The following is an 18,008-nucleotide window of genomic DNA, read 5'->3' on the forward strand; positions in this document are numbered from 1 at the left end:
AGGATGAATGGTTATCTAAAAGAAACCGGAGTAGCCATCTAGGTAACAGAAATAACTATGACATGCTAATCTCTCTAACATTTGATCAATATAAGGAAGTGGGAAGTGGTCTTTCTTAGTAGCTGTGTTCAGCTTCCTATAATCAATACACATCCTCCAACCTGTAACAAGTCTAGTAGCAATTAGTTCATTCTTATCATTCTTTACTACTGTAGTATCTCCCTTCTTAGGCACAACTTGGACAGGACTGCCCACTTAGAATCAGATATAGAGAAAATAATGCCAGCATCAAGTAATTTCTGTACCTCTTTCCTTACCACCTCTTGCGTTGGAGGATTTAGTCGTCTCTGACCCTGTGCACTAGGCTTGTGGCCTTCTTCCAAGTGAATACGATGTATACAAAAGTTAGAACTAAAACCTTGTAAATCATCAATGTTATACCCAATGGCCTTTTTATGAGTTTTCAAAACAGTCAACAAAGCAGAAAGTTGGCCTTTAGTTAGGCTAGTATTGACAATTACTGGGTCATTTCACAGTCATCCAAAAATCCTTACTTAAGATGAGAGGGAAGGGGCTTCAGTTCATGTTTCTTTACCTCGATAACCTTAGACGGGATACCTAAGTTGTATACCTTATGATGTGGACATTCCTCTCCAGTTAGCAACTTCTCAATCTCATCAACTTCTTGACTCCATGAACCCGTCTCAGCAGCTGAATCAGAAACAAGGGCAATCTCCAGAGGATCCCTGTTTAAACATATAGCAAGACACTCATCAATAGTAAAATCAACAATATCAATACTATGACAAGTTTCTTCTGATGTTTTAAAGCTTTTTCTAAGTTAAAAACAATGGTATCATCCCCCATAGCTAAAGTCAGTCTTTCTTGCCTAACATCTATAACCGCCTCCGCTGTGTGAAGGAATGGTTTACCCAAGATGATAGGAATTTGGTTATCCTCAGCCATATCTAAGACAAGAAAATCAACGGGAATGAAGAATTTCCCAACTCGAACGGGAAAATCCTCCAACACACTCAATGGGTGTTTAATAGATCGATCGACCATCTGCAAAGTCATATTAGTAACAATCATTTGACCCATATTTAATTTCTTATAAATAGAATAAGGCATGACACAAATTCTAACTCCTAAATCACAAAGAGCTTTACTAATAGCAAGATAACCAATATGACAAGGATAACCAACACACTCAACGGCGCTGCACTTTTGAGTAAAAGCAATGGTCTCCACCGCATCAAAGGACCTCTTCCTTGTCAAAATCTCTTTCATGAACTTCGCATAAGCCGACACTTGAGTGATCAACTCAGTAAAAGGAACGCTTACCTATAAGTTCTTCACTACCTCCATAAACCTTCCAAACTGCTTGTCCAGCTTAGACTTTTGTTGACGATGTGGAAAAGGTAGTGCAATAGTAATCGGCTCGGCTTCCTTTGCTTTAGAATCAATTTTTGAAACACCGTCATCAACCATAGAGCTTCCTCGATCAAGCCCTGACGTTACTCGATCGAGTACTGAAGTTCCTCGATCGAGCCTGATGGTACTCGATCGAGGAACCTTGTCAGATTCGACTATTTGATTTTTCTCGCTTTTATTCTTACCTCGTGTTTCAGTTTCGTCAACTTCTTTTTCATCGTCACTTAGCTCCAAATTACCCAATCTCTTAGGATGCATGTAGGGTATCTCATCTTCATTAGTGGGCAATTCTTCTTCGTTATTTGGCAATTCCGGATTTTGATATGTGGTACCTCTCCTCAATTGAATGAAATTAGCTTGCTCATGAGCTTGATTACCTTGAGGAGGAAGATTTCCAGGTTGTTTTAAAGAATTATGAACCGCCATCTGAGCCACTTGGGTATCAATCATCTTATTATGGGCAATCAGCTCAGTGATTTGAGTCGTTTGCTTTTGTTTCATAGCCAAGGTTTGTTGTAAGAGAGCTCTCAACTCCGCCATCTCATTATTTGGAGCTTGTTGAGGAATTTGTTGAGGAGTTTGTTGAGGAGGTTGTTGATATTGATTATTAAACTGCTGACCTCCTTTATTTTGCCTTTGATATCCTCCTTGTGGTTGATTTCCATGATTATTAGGAGGTATATATGTGTTCTTCCGTGGTTGTTGCGGCTATGGATTTTGCACATTCTGACTCGACCATTTAAGGAAAGGATGCTCCTTCGTTCTTTCATTCTAAAAGTTGGAGAAAGGTGTACCTTGCCTAAAAGATTGATAGGCATTAACTTGCTCCAATGTGCTCAAACACTCAGCTGCACTATGACCATCCATACCACATCTAGCACAAGACTCCTCCTGGTGACTGATAGCATGAACCATCTCTTTATTACCCAAAAATTGGGTAGTCTTCATCTCAGCAATTTGTGCAGAAATAGCCTCTAATTGTGCCACAAGAGCACTATCTCCACCATTCCCACACGTACTTCCCCAAGGATTTCCATACTTAGCAGTATGGGTAGAAATCTGATCAATTAACTTCCACGCGGTATTATCATTAGTGTTGTCCTGAAACCTCCCATTAGCTGAAGAATCTAGTAAAGCAGAATGATTGTCGTACAACCCGTTATAAAACTGATTGCAAAGAAACCACTGATGAAAGCCATGATGGGAACTGAACGGACCAACCGTTTGAAACGAATCCATGCTTCATTCAAATCTTCAGTAGCTACTTGCTTGAAACTGGTAATTTGACTTCTCAGCGCATTAGTCTTCTGGGGTGGGAAGTATCTCTTGTAGAAAGCAAGAGCTAGAGTATTCCAGTCAGTAATTCCTTCATCTGCCATATCTAAATCTCGCAACCACTCCGCAGCACCATCTTTTAGAGAAAAAGGAAAGAGTATCTGCTTCACCTGATCTTGTGTCACCCCAGTAGTCAAAGGGATGGAACAACAATAAGTAACGAATTTCTCCATATGTTTTGTAGGGTCCTCAGTAGCTCCTCCTCCAAATAAATTTCGTTCCACCAAATTGATGTAAGATGGACGAATCTCAAAAGTTCCTTTGTCTGAAGTAGGGAGCTATAATCCTTTTGGGATGGAAGCCAATATAGGCTCGAAATGACTGGCTAGAGTAGGCATGATGGTAATCTCAGGAACTGGAATATCAAGATTAGAAATAATGTCCTCTTCAAAGGACTGATTTTCTGAAGTAGTAGTATGCTCCGTCTCAACGTCAAGTATACTCAAGTCTTCTACTAACCCACTTCTTTCTGAAACTTTCGTCTGTAGCGAAAAGTCTTCTCTGGCTCGGGATCTATTGGAAGAATCTCAGACCTAGTTGACCTAGGCATACACGAAACTAACAAAAAAAGTGTGAGAACGGTCTCAAGGAACTAGGTTCCCTGACACAAAAAGACAAAACAAACAAAAGCAAACAAGAAAATTGTTGCCTCCCTGGCAACGACGCCAAATTTGATAAGGCTAAAGTCGTATTACCTATATCAAAATAAATCTATCTCAGTACTAACAAAATAGCTAGTGGTAAGACAAGTTTCAAATCCAGAGGGAGGCGGTAATAATCAGCTTGCTGATATTTAAAGTGTCTTAAAGGTAACATTTTTATGGGGGTTTTGGTTTGTTTGTTTTCTATCAACTAATAGCAAGCAATTAAAAGGTGATTAACAATAATAATAAAGAGTCTAGGATTCCGGTTCACTAGGTCAATTATATGGGGTTTATCTTAATAAATTGTTAGGTCAATCAAATTATCTAAGGTCATAAGATTGATTAATTCTATTATGTCCTTTAGATTAAGTCTAACATGCAATCGCTAATATTAAACACAATCTATTTGATTATTGCAGCCTATATTAATTCTAACCCTGTCGGTGAAAGTATAATTCGCTACACTAATTATCAATTCATGCCTAAATCGAATAACTAGAATAAGAACAATAATCAAACGATAATTCATGTGATATAACTAACAATCAATTAATAATCCCCTTTCTAATCAACCTAGATCCCCTTCATCCTAGATGAATAAATTAGCTACTCATGGTGATTTGAACAACAATAATAAAGATTGATAGCAACATAATAAAAGACATGGAATAACAATAATGAATTAAAAGCATAAAACTTGAATGATTAATTAATGAAGAATGATTAGTACCTTAGTAATTAACGAGGAAAGATTAAAGAGCAAAGTATGAATGCTAAAGTATTTTTCCAGCCGTCGAAAAGTAATAAAAGCGTAACCTAATAAATCCTACGAGTTTAGAATATATATTACAAACAAGACGTGTTTTAGGAAAATATGGAAAATAGACTATCAAAGAGGTTCCACGATCGAGCCTTAACATACTCGATCGAGCCTTCGCCTACTCGATCAAGGAACTAAGTCCTCAGCATGATTTCATCTTTTAACTTCTCTTTCCGTCTTCAAGTCTCCTCGTTTCTCGTGCCATACTCCGTGTATTCCACTATGCCATAACCGCAATGTTAGTCTTAACTTGATTCACCTCGTAATGCGTCATTTATGCATTAAAACATAAAGAAGCGGCGGTATCGACATTGCACAAATAAAGGCATATAAATGATATAATAGGCACGAAAATGGTATATAAATAAACTTGAAAGGAGTTATAAAAGTGTATATAAAAGTGATACACCAATAATGTATTGATTTTTTAATTGTTATAACTCGTAAACTAGACCACCATATGACCAACTTAGACCGTGACCATGATCATGGACCACCAGGGTGTGACTGGACCTACCGTTGACTACCATTGACTGACGGTAAAGGGGTGTTTGAAGGGGGTTGTTGTGGGTGGTTGTTATACATGTATCTAATGGTTTATGAACCCATACTTGAGGCATGCCTGACCTGGCTTGGGTAGGATGGGTTGTGGTGGTTGGGTCGACCATGATGTTGGTGTTGGGGTGGTTATAGGGGGTGTCTTGCGCGGTGGTTGCCGAATTTTCGAGTTACTTTATTGAGGATGCCGTGGGTGATATGCTAGGCCACGATGGGATTGGCCGTGAATGGTTTTGTCGTGTCGATTACTGTCATGGCTACGGTGGCAGGGAGAGTTGCAGGTGGTGGCTGGTGGTGGTCGTGAATTGTTGTTAAAACCGTGTACTTTGTATACGTTACGCCGGGTTCGAATGTTGTTGGTGTTAAAGCTGCGTGGGAACCATGGTTGGGGTTGTCGTGGGTGCAGGTCAGGATTGGTGGTATGTCTGTCAAGGGTTGTGTTGGGTGGCTAGGTTGCGCCTAGGTGGGGTTATGGTGGTGTTGGGTTGTGTTTTAGGGTGTCGGGTTTTAGGTGTTATTGGTGTTTGTTGTTGTTGTTGTTGTTGTTGTTACTAGACCGTGTAGGGCAGCCGTGTGTCCTGTTGCTGCTGGTTGTTGGTGCGTGGCAAAGGGGTTTTGGTGTAGTGGTGGTTCACGGTGGTGGTGGTGGCTGCCGTGCTCATGGTGAGTATTGGGCGGTTATTTGGGTGAATAACACGAGCTGGTTGGTTTGGATGTTGGGTGAAGTGTTGAGACGGGTTGTGGAAGGGGATTATATCACGTGAAGTATGTGGGCATTATTATATTGTGGGTTTTATTAGTCGGGTTCCCTTATTATTGTTTAAGACGGGTTTTAAATTATTAATTTACGTACAAAAATAATTAATATAATTAATCTAATTAATGCAATTGATTTGTGTAATTATAATAAGTAATAATTATAATTATTACTATTATTTGTGATTAGGTGACGGATTTGTGTGGAGCTTTATTGATCATATTCGCTTAATTAATTAATTGAATTTGCTTGGATTGCGTAATTAGAGTATTTGCTTACCAGGCAGGTTATCTACTCAACTTGAATGTGCATTGGTGAAATTTAGCAATTGAATATTAATTGGAATTGGATGTTGGTTGTTGGATGTTTATTGTTATTGTTTATTTGTTGAATTATTATTATTATTATTATTATTATTATTATTATTATCCATATTGCATATTTGTATTGTTGTTATTTGAAAACCCGGACCATGGGTGGCGGGTGATACTTGAAGAACCGGACCAGGGGTGGCGGTATATAAAAGGGTGTCTCGGAGTTTGTTATTGCTGTATAAACCGGACCAAGGGTGGCGGTTTATACAAAGGTGTGGGGTTTTATCCGTATAAGACCCTTTAAATTTAAGGATTATAACGTAAATTTAATACGTGATTATAGTCATAAAACGAAAACATGAGAAAGACAATAAAGCATTAGAAATAACCTCCGGTCCTAGTGCAATTCGGCAATGAGAGATCAAAGTAGACCTCCTCCTAATTGTTGCACCCAAGATCGTCTGAGAAATGCCCGTGTGCTAGAAATGCTCTCTAATTGACTTGCAATATCGAGAGAGCTATTGTGAGGTTTTTCTGATGTGAGATCTAGAGATTTCAGAGAAAAATGTTCTGAAAACCCTAATTTTTCGAGAATGAATGATTAGGTTAACAAGAAGGAGAAGGCTCTCCTTTTTGTTCTTCTAATTCGGCCAAGCCGAGTCCATGGGGAGGAAATGGGCTTTTCCATTTCCTCTTCATTTTAACTCGTAGTCCGAACCCAAAATGACTAAATGTATATGACGCGGTTTTTATAAATCGTCATCGGTTATCGGCCATTAAAACATCAACTAATAACACGGGTTAGTTGAAGTATTAATACATGTCCGACAAAGACAATATTGTATAATTAATTTATTCAATATACATTAATCGAATATAAATCGTTTATATTCAATTTACGAATTAATTGCTTAATTCGCCTTAGCCCATTTTATTTAATCCGTATTAAATATAATATCTCAACATCACATTTTGACTAATTACTAGTCAAATAACTCGGACTAATGGTTAGTCAAAATTGGCATCTACATGATTTGTATTTTCATCTTGTCACATCTCTCAAACGTATCCTATAGGTGTGACTTTTAGGGACCAGTTGATCACCGCCATCGGTATGACAATAACGTCAAACTTATCTAGCAAGCCAACCGTTATTGATAAACGTGGATCAACTGATAATAATACCAAAAGTATGCCCTTTGATCCTTTTAGAGATTTATAAGTCCTTGTACTAACTGTTAAGGACACCAACCCCAACAAGCTCCCACTTGTCCGTACAAGTGTATGTGCAATGACGTTATCCGCACTAACTGGAGGACACAAGCTCCAACAAACTCCCACTTGTCCGTACAAGTGTATGTGCGATAACCTATTCTCATATTCATTTAAAATTTCTCCCACTCAATGTAAAACAATTTGCTGATCCGGATCCACAAAGGTCGTATTTTACAATCGATCTGTATCAAGAGTGGTTTCCCCGACTAGAGAGTAACTTAACTGATAAAACGAATCCGTATCCGAGCATGGCCATGCATTTCGATTCTGACTCCTCGAGTGGCCCCGAGAAATATCGAGTACCTGATAAAGGCTAAATATTTCCTTCAACTCGACTCCTTCCGATCTAAGCACATCATGAAATGACCCAGAAAAAATCTACTTGGCCCCCTGTTACGGATGACCGTGAGAAAGAAACCAAAGTCACCCAAAATCTGCCGTAGTCTCAAGAGACAGTCGATAGTCAAAAGAATCGACTCTTAGGATCACCATGGAGGTCCTATCCACGACGGCCAAAGCGAATGTTATAAAACATTTAGGACTCCACGTCGATGTCACAATTGTGTCCTACGAAATATCCGTATAAATCGCCTCTGTGATTGGTCAGTCAACCGGTTGACTTATGGCTCGTTGAACCCACCATCAACCAACGTCACAAAATAATTTCAAGAGTTATCAGCTCATGTGGGCAATTAAGGACTAAAAATATAATGTTTGTTCAGTTCACTTTGTGGTGTTCAAAATTTTTCGTACAAATCCACATGAGAAACAAAATATATATATATAAAATATCAAAACGATGATGTCGTATAGAGTACAAAAGCGAATGAATCTAATCCATAAAAGAGTACTACAACTTAGGAACACATTTAATTCCCATGGAATTAACATGCCCTTCATGCTTATCTTGTCGTAATGGTTTAGTGAGAGGATCTGCTATGTTATCATTTGTAGCAATCTTTTCTATCACTACTTCCTTTTGCTCCATGTAATCTCGGATTAGATGAGCTTTCCGTTGTACATGTCTAGACTTGTTGCTAGACTTTGGCTCCTTAGCTTGGAAGATGGCACCACTATTGTCGCAATAGATGGTGATCGGGTCATTCGAACTAGGCACTACAGATAGTCCATGTAAGAATTGACGCATCCATATCGCTTCCTTTGTTGCTTCGGACGCAAAGACATAGTACTCGGACTCGATCGTAGAATCTGCAATAACAGTTTGTTTGGAACTCTTCCGGTGATCGGCGCCATTAGGAGTAAATACGAATCCGACCGAGATTTCGAGTCATCTCGATCCGTTTGGAAGCTAGCATCTGAAGAACCGGTTGCGCATAGCTTTTGTTCGCCTCCATAAGTTAATGCCCAATCTTTAGTCCTCCGTAGGTACTTAAGAATGTTCTTGACTGCCAGCCAATGTGATTCACCTGGATCTTTGTTGGAATCGACTTGTCATACTCAATGCATATGCCACGTCCGGACGTGTGCATATCATGGCATACATGATTGATCCTATAGCCGAGGCATATGGAATCCGTGTCATGCGCTCTTTCTCTTCCGGTGTCTCTGGTGACTGAGACTTGCTCAAATGCACCCCTGGAGCCATAGGAAGAAACCCCTTCTTGGAGTTAGTCATCTTTGAATATCTCTAGGACTTTGTCTATGTAAGACTCTGATGAGAGATAACATCCGTCGTGATCTATCTCGATAGATACGGATGCCCAGAATTCTTTGTGCCTCACCCAGATCTTTCATCTGGAAATGGTTTTTCAACCATACTTTCACCGAAGTTAAGAGAGGTATGTCATTCCCAATCAGGAGTATGTCGTCTACATACAATATTAGGAAGACAATCTTGCTCCCACTCGACTTGATATATAGACATGTTTACTCGACCGATCGAGTAAATCCATTTTCTTTTATCACTTGGTCGAAGCGATGATTCCAACTCCTTGATGCTTGCTTAAGTCCATAAATGGAACGCTTAAGCTTGCACACTTTCTTAGGATGTTCTGGATCGATGAAACCTTCGGGTTGTACCATGTACAACTCTTCCTCCAAAAAGCCGTTTAAGAAGGCGGTTTTCACATCCATTTGCCAAATTTCATAGTCATGAAAAGCGGCAATCGCTAAGATAATCCGAATGGAACGCAGCATGACTACGGGTGCAAAAATCTCATCGTAGTGCAAACCTGGCACTTGGGTGAAACCTTTAGCAACTAGTCGTGCTTTGTAGATATCTTGTTGACCTTCCACAGAATGCTTTATCTTGTAAAGCCATTTGCATTGAAGGGGACGAACCTTAGCAGGTAAGTCAACAAGATCCCAGACGTTGTTCTCATACATAGAGTCCATCTCGGATTGCATGGCCTCAAGCCATAGCTTTGAGTCAGAACTAGTCATGGCACCTTTATAGGTTGCGGGTTCACTACTCGTTAAGAGTAGAATGTCATCTATGTCATGTTCCTCGACCATACCAATGTATCTGTCCGGAGGAATAGAGACTCTACCCGACCTCCTAGGTTCCTCAGGAATGTTTACCGCAGCCGGGATTGAAGGAATAGATTCCTCCAATGATTGCTCGATACTTGGTTCTGGAATCTCCGACAGTTCGAAGGTTCTATCACTCTTTGCATTCTCGAGAAATTCCTTCTCTAAGAATGTCGCACTAGCCGCAACAAAAACACGTTGTTCGGTTGGCGAATAGAAGTAATGACCAAGTGTTCCTTTAGGATAACCTATAAAGTATGTCTTGACCGATCGCGGGCCGAGCTTATCCTCGTGTCTCCACTTGACATAAGCCTCGCAGCCCCAAACCCGTATAAAGGACAAGTTAGGGACCGTTCCCTTCCATAGTTCATATGGAGTCTTGTCAACAGCTTTAGACGGACTTCGGTTAAGTATTAGAGCGGCTGACAAAAGAGCATAACCCCACAATGAGTCAGGCAACACAGTGTGACTCATCATGGATCGAACCATATCAAGTAGTGTTCGATTTCTCCGTTCGGACACACCATTCGATTGAGGTGTTCCAGGTGGAGTTAAGCGTAGGGCAATCCCACGATCCTTTAGGTGTTGATCAAACTCGTGAGAAAGATACTCGCCACCACGATCCGAACGCAGTGTTTTAATCTTTCTACCCAATAGGTTCTGCCCTATTCTATTCGGTATTCCTTGAATTTCTCAAAGGATTCACTTTTGTGCTTCATTAAGTAGACATAGCCATATCTACTTAAATCGTCCGTGAAAGTGATGAAATACCTATAGCCTTCTCGTGCGGTGATTGACATAGGACCACATACATCCGTGTGTATGAGTCCTAATAGGTCAGCAACGCGCATTCCAACTCCTTTGAAGAAAATACGAGTCATCTTACCGATGAGACATGATTCACACGTGCCAAATGATTGAAAATCAAAGGCCGAGATAGCTCCATTCTTGATGAGCTGTTTTACGCGTTTCTCATTGATGTGTCCCATACGGCAGTGCCATAGATACGTTTTATCTTTGTCACCAACCTTTAACTTTTTATTCATTACGTGTAATATTTCGGTGGTCTGATCTAAAACATAAATTCCGTTCATGGAGCGCCTTTAGTAAATCATATCGTGTAATGAGAAAATGCAAGTATTATTCTCTATTACAAATGAAAAACCAAGTTTATCAAGTGCGGCGAAATAATGTTTTTCGAAAGACTGGGTACATAATAGCGATTATATAAAAATAACTCAAATCCGCTAGGAAGCTGGATCACATATGTTCCCCTTGAGACGGCAGCCACTCGTGCTCCATTCCCAACACGCAGGTCCACCTCACCCTTTACGAGGGGTTCGATGTTTCGGAGCCCCTGCACATGATTACACAGATGAGAACCACAACCAGTATCAAGTACCCAAGTTCCGTAACTTGCGTGGTTAATCTCAATCATATGAATAAAAGTAGAAGAAGAAGAAGACATACCAACAGGTTTAACACGACCTGCCTTTAAGTCCTCATGATAAACAGGACATGTACGCCTCCAATGCCCGGTCTTGTGGCAATGATGGCATTCCATGTTTTCATTCTTGCTCTTTGTCGTGCCCGATGAGGTGCTCGACTCACCAGGCCCACTCTTACCTGAACCCGACTTCTTGAACTTCGGTTTACCTACTGTTAGGTTTGCCTGAGCTTTGCCCTTACCTTTCCCTTTGTTTGTTATAACGAGAACATCCTGTTTCAAGCTCCCACTGAACTTCATGTCCTTCTCGGTCTGTACGAGAAGGGAGTGCAGTTCATGGGGACTTTTCTTCAAATCATTCATATAGTAATTCGCTCTAAATTGCGAAAAACCATCGTGGAGTGAGTGAAGCATGCGGTCGATCACAATGTTCTCGCTGATCTTACAATCAAAGGTCTCCAGCTTCTCGACATTCTCAATCATGCTGAGAATGTGTGGGCTAACTGGTTGGCCCTTCTGGAGTCTCGCATCAAAGAAGCGAGTGGTATGCTCATAGGTCACGATTCTCGGTGCTTTCGAGAATTCCTTGGTGAGCGTGGTGAAAATCTTGTTTGCACCATGGGCTATGAAGCGTTTCTGCAAATTGGGTTCCATTGCAAAAATGAGTACGTTTTTAATCGCACCCGCTTCCATACAGAAATCATTAAACTTGGTGATTTCAGCAGCTCTAGCCGTGGGACCTGGGTTTGCCGGGATGGGCTCTAATAGATATTTGAGCTTCCGTCGGCGGGCGGCATTCCGTAATGCCGCCTCCCGGTCATCCGCGAAGTTTGATCCATCATTCTTGATCGAGTAGGCGATTCATCGATTCATGAAGATCCGAAGCCAGGACTCACGGTCCAATGTGGCACTTGGCATTGGGTTATCAGTAGAACCAGCCATTTGTTATTAGCAGTTTAAAAATTCGTGATCTACACTTAAAAAGAAAGAAAAACAAAACGAAATAAGCAACTCATCGAGGTGATTTAAGTCTATTTTAAAATTCATTTTAACATGTAGACTCTCGCACTTGCATAATTGATCTCCCTCAAGAATGATACAAGTGATCCCAAGACTCAATTTCTGTAAATTGATAAGCCAACTGTTTAGCTAATTCTTCCGTAAGAACTCTTGGTCGATAGATTTCCGTAAATCCTATCTATAGTCCACCATAATCACAGGATCGTACGAGTGACCATAGTGTTGAGATAAAATAGGTTAATCGGTTCCAACTTACCCGACGTAGAAGGGGTCATATTATGCCTACCGACGAAGAAGGGACTCATTGGAGTTTGACCTATAAAGACCGTTCTCAATTTTGGTTTATACGAGGGAGATCCCATCAACAAAATTATAATTCATTTTAAGTGAACGAATAACTAGCGTCTGCGTGAATGAATTTATTTGGGTGATGGCTTAAAATCATGTGACATAAGAATGTCAAAGAAAACTAACTCGTGACCTCTATATGTGTCAGTTTTCATGCAATAAATAGGTGGTTTGGTGTTTAGGCGGAACATGATGCATATTATCGTTGCGAAAAATAAATAAAAGAATGCAATACGTAAATAAAAAATTCCTAGTGTGGCCTATCCTAATAAAAAGAACATAAAACAACTTTGGAATCCACCGTAGGACCTGAGAAGCTTGTCTTGATGTTCCATCTTGATCCATGTAGCGGGAGTGAGCATCCGGTCTCCATCTTTGGTCTTCTCAAAAATTACATTTAAAATTACAAAATATAACCTATTTACAATCTAATTAAAAACTGTAATTACAAGTGAAAAATCCAAAACGGAGATACGAGATCTCAAAATACAACCAAGACCGTGTTCCATCATTACGGTAACACGTTCTACTAAGGCCACACTAAGTTACAACCGTTTGTAAAATAAATAAATACGTAATATAAAGCATTCAAAATAATCAAAACGATAAATAAAATGCATCAACTAAATTAAATTTATTCGTGACATAATTCCGTAATTATGTTAAATTTATCCAAACCACCTTTTAATGATTAAAATTCATGTGATAAAACCGCTTCTATCATTCAATTTTAATCTAATACAATCCGTTACTTTAAATACGCTTTAAAATAACTTAATGGTACGTGTGTGAACCGTTTCACAATCATAGCGAGTGTACAATATCCGTATAAAGTACATATCAAGGCCAAAAGAAAATTTAAAACAAAAGAATAAATTTTCAAAGCTTGCCAGAACAAAAATCCCTCGATCCAGGGACAATAGTGCTCGATCGAGGAACTATAGGGCTCGATCGATGAAGCGCTAGTCGATCGAGAGGTTGCCAACAGAAAGTACTCGATCGACGATCATGGAGGTCGATCGAGGGCTTTTATCAGCAAATCTGCTCGATCGAGTACGAGGACTCCTCGATCGAGCAGTGGGGTTTTGAAAGTGGTCGATCGAGTACAGCAAGGACTCGATCGAGTGAAAACAAGACAGAAAAACCTCTCGATCGATTAAAAACTTGGTCGATCGAGAACAAAAGTTTCTGGAAAACAAAACCCTCGTGAAAACAGTTTTGTCGAAACAAAACAATTTCAATTTTATAATTTGACAAAACTTGACATATTATTATAATCTCTGTATAAAATAACAATATGTAAAAGAACAAAACGGAAAAAGTGAATCAACCGTGTAAAACATGTCACGGTTTCAAAAGATTTCAGCCGTGTAAACTGGACACGGTTTTCGAGACAAGGAAAAAACGCAGCAACAAAAAAAAATTTTCGTGATCAAAAAACCTGCTGCCTCACGGTTTTCAAGCAAAAATTATCAATCCAATTCTGTTTAATGAAAAACACATAGAAAATTTACGTGGCCTCGCTCTGATACCACTTGTAGGGTTTTATCCGTATAAGACCCTTTAAATTTAAGGATTATAACGTAAATTTAATACGTGATTATAGTCATAAAACGAAAACATGAGAAAGACAATAAAGCATTAGAAATAACCTCCGGTCCTAGTGCAATTCGGCAATGAGAGATCAAAGTAGACCTCCTCCTAATTGTTGCACCCAAGATCGTCTGAGAAATGCCCGTGTGCTAGAAATGCTCTCTAATTGACTTGCAATATCGAGAGAGCTATTGTGAGGTTTTTCTGATGTGAGATCTAGAGATTTCAGAGAAAAATGTTCTGAAAACCCTAATTTTTCGAGAATGAATGATTAGGTTAACAAGAAGGAGAAGGCTCTCCTTTTTGTTCTTCTAATTCGGCCAAGCCGAGTCCATGGGGAGGAAATGGGCTTTTCCATTTCCTCTTCATTTTAACTCGTAGTCCGAACCCAAAATGACTAAATGTATATGACGCGGTTTTTATAAATCGTCATCGGTTATCGGCCATTAAAACATCAACTAATAACACGTGTTAGTTGAAGTATTAATACATGTCCGACAAAGACAATATTGTATAATTAATTTATTCAATATACATTAATCGAATATAAATCGTTTATATTCAATTTACGAATTAACTGTTTAATTCGCCTTAGCCCATTTTATTTAATCCGTATTAAATATAATATCTCAACATCACATTTTGACTAATTACTAGTCAAATAACTCGGACTAACTGGTTAGTCAAAATTGGCATCTACATGATTTGTATTTTCATCTTGTCACATCTCTCAAACGTATCCTATAGGTGTGACTTTTAGGGACCAGTTGATCACCGCCATCTGTATGACAATAACGTCAAACTTATCTAGCAAGCCAACCGTTATTGATAAACGTGGATCAACTGATAATAATACCAAAAGTATGCCCTTTGATCCTTTTAGAGATTTATAAGTCCTTGTACTAACTGTTAAGGACACCAACCCCAACAAAAGGGTGTCTCGGAATTTGTAATTTCTTATATGGGTGTCTTGGAGTATATATTTATGGGTGTCTCGGAGGATGTGTGAATGTTGGTTTTGTGAACGGGATTGAGCATTTACTTACTTAATTTGTTTTATTGTTGTATTATTCTTGTTGTTTAGATATTCCTACTCAGCCGTTGGGTTGACCGTGTATTCGTTAAACACCTATGATGAACCAAATATTGGGGAGCAGATTGATTTCAGGTAATAGAGCTGGCTTAGAAGGGAGCTGAAAGGCGTGAGGCAATGGCATTACTTAACAGTCTAGATCACTTAGAATGGACAAACATTATTTATTATTCGTTTTATTTAGTTTCCGCTGCAGTTGTATTTTAATTAATTACAGTTATCTATTTTGGGACAATGTAATGAGGCCATTTAACATTATTTATTTAAAGTACTACGTTTGGTCTTACTTTGTTATTCACTACCTCGGTCAATCCGAGATGGTAACAACTTCATTTACCTAGGAATGCCTATTAAGGCTCTTGGATAAATGAGGGTGCTACATAGTGGTATCAGAGCAAAACGATCCTCAAGCCTATACCAATGAATAATAATGAACTTAGGATGTGTCTAAATAAAATGAACCCCGGGTAGAAACTGTTAGGAGCCTCTCTTCGCACGGTTAGGAAAGTGCGCCTAATTCGTACCATGGCCCTCTCAGGTTTGAACCGGTCACCTCGAGAGAAATTGAACGAGTGGGGTATTTAGAAACTATTTTCTGTCTTAAGGGTCAATTGTTTGTCTTAAGATAGAAATTTCTAACATTATTGCCGAACGCGGAGTTGAGGTAAGTTTGATTGTGAATTTGGCCTTGGGTCGTGTGCATAAGGGGGTGTGTAGCATGAACGTTTATTTTTTTTGGCATAGCTTGTGACTTATCTTACGGATATATTGAATTGAGTTGACATTGTATAAATTGATAAAACTATGATTAAGTTAATTTCTTGGATGCTATGCATCGTTGGATGCATATAATGTGTGCAAGTAGATAATAATTCATGTCTAGTGATATGCGGACTATGTTTCCCCGAAGCCATATTTATCTATTTATGTTTAGCAATAGAGGTATCAATTTAATGATGGGAACGGCAAGATTAATGTTGTATGAGTATTTTAGATATTCATCGTGTTTTAACAAAGTATTTATTAGGAAACTTTGAGACGAAGTTTGTTTTTAGGAGGATAGTGTGGGATACTACAAAAATTTCGAGTCTTGGTATAACTTTGCTTATGCGTGTTTTCTACGATTGGCATATCTTTACTTTTATATGTTAAACAATTAAGTGCAATGCGTTAAGATTGTGAAGTTTGCCTGTAAGCTCGATTAATTTCTCAGATTTTACCCCTAATTGTTTCGACTATCATTTCTTGCGTGTTTATTATCTAAGGACGAAATTTTAATATGTGATAGTTGTGTGTGTTAGCTTCGTTTTCCGCTGGTTTCATGCTTAGATGATTTACGATTTAGGAGACATAAATGTTTTAGTGGACAGTGGTCAGAATGTTACTGTGGAGTCATGTTTTCGACCTATAATTTTGTAAAAATTTCCCTTTAAAATGTACTTATGATTTACGCATGATTCTAACTCTGCTATTTAAAGGATTTGTATACATTTTCAAATTGATAAGACACGTTAAATCTAGATGTCTTAATATTTAATAGTGATTTTTGCAAGTTGACTCAGATTTGTAACGATATGCTAATAACATTATGTTCAGACCAATTAAGTTGAAAAAATCCTTATAAATTGATTATTTGAATTATGGACTTGATTCTTGTTCTCATATGTGGAAAACTCTCTGTATTTTCTAAATTTATAAAAAAATCAAGAAATAATTAAGAGGTTATTTATTGATGATTTTTGAAAGTTACAACATGTTTTCTAACATTGTAAAGGTGTACTTTAACGAAAAGATTTTAACAAAAGTTGCATTACCGTGGTTTCCGACTCTGCTATTATATTCTAAATAGTGTGCTTTCATGATGTTAATGATAGGATCACATATATTATGTTCACTGATATGCGCTAAAAAAAATGAAAATATTATATTTGGTAATTTTATCAGCATGATGTTATGTAATGTTGTCTATGTAAACAACATGAATCTTATCTAGATAAAGATAGAATTGATTGTGAAAGTTTAATTGATTACGTATGTGATAAGTTATGACATTTGAAATAGATCAGGGTATTGTTCATAATATTGTTTTCTTCTGCAGGATTGTCATATGTTATGATTGTTGAAAAGAAAGTTGGGGTCAAAACCTTGAAATTTGAATGTTATATTTTATTTGTTGTCTTTAAGAAAAAAAATATATAAAGAAATATTATTTTCTATTCAGAACTAAGAATAAAGCGTCGTTACTAGAGTGAACCTATAATGGATATATTTAGTTAGATAGTGTGATATACTAGTATGCGTTCACGCTGGCTTAGTTAGTATATGTTGTGTAAGGTCTATGTTTAAAGAGTTAATTAATCTAGCCGCGCATAACTTATTGTTGTCTAAAATGAATTTCAAGAGAATATGAAAATATTGAATTAGTTGATCAATGTGTTGATTGTACAGTCAGAGTAATATACCCTTAACATATGATAATATGAATTTGATTATTAGTCTATGGGATCTTTTGTTCAGATTGTTGGGGTAATACATGTTATAAAACAAGTGACAAAATTGTTAAGAAGTAAAATGTAATACTAGAATTGTTGTAAACCGTTATAGGATGATATGCAATTAATACCATTATTATTGTTTCACGTGATGTGTTTATATTTATCAAAGTTCATTAGAAGTTGAATTATGATTTGTGGTTATCGATGTATGTAACTGCATTAATGAGTTCAGCGGATTTGTTGCAAAGTTTGGTAATATACATATAACTAAGAATTTAAGTACAAGTTTAGTTTATAAAGTGTGTTGTGGTTTATGTTACTATAAGTAATTTGTTACCGATCATTCTAAATAAACTATTGTGCTAAGTTTTGTTATAGTCTTTGA

The 18,008-nt window shown here is 38.1% G+C and overlaps 1 non-coding gene across 1 annotated transcript; it reads left to right on the plus strand.

The window, feature by feature from the left end:
• The first annotated feature begins 2,626 nt into the window (after window positions 1-2,626).
• Window positions 2,627-2,732, plus strand: LOC141597949 (small nucleolar RNA R71). The gene has a single exon (XR_012523156.1). It is a non-coding gene; the product is annotated as a small nucleolar RNA R71 (small nucleolar RNA).
• The last annotated feature ends 15,276 nt before the right edge of the window (window positions 2,733-18,008 follow it).

This window comes from Silene latifolia, chromosome 8 (genome assembly GCF_048544455.1).
Source record: "Silene latifolia isolate original U9 population chromosome 8, ASM4854445v1, whole genome shotgun sequence".
Taxonomy (NCBI): domain Eukaryota; kingdom Viridiplantae; phylum Streptophyta; class Magnoliopsida; order Caryophyllales; family Caryophyllaceae; genus Silene; species Silene latifolia.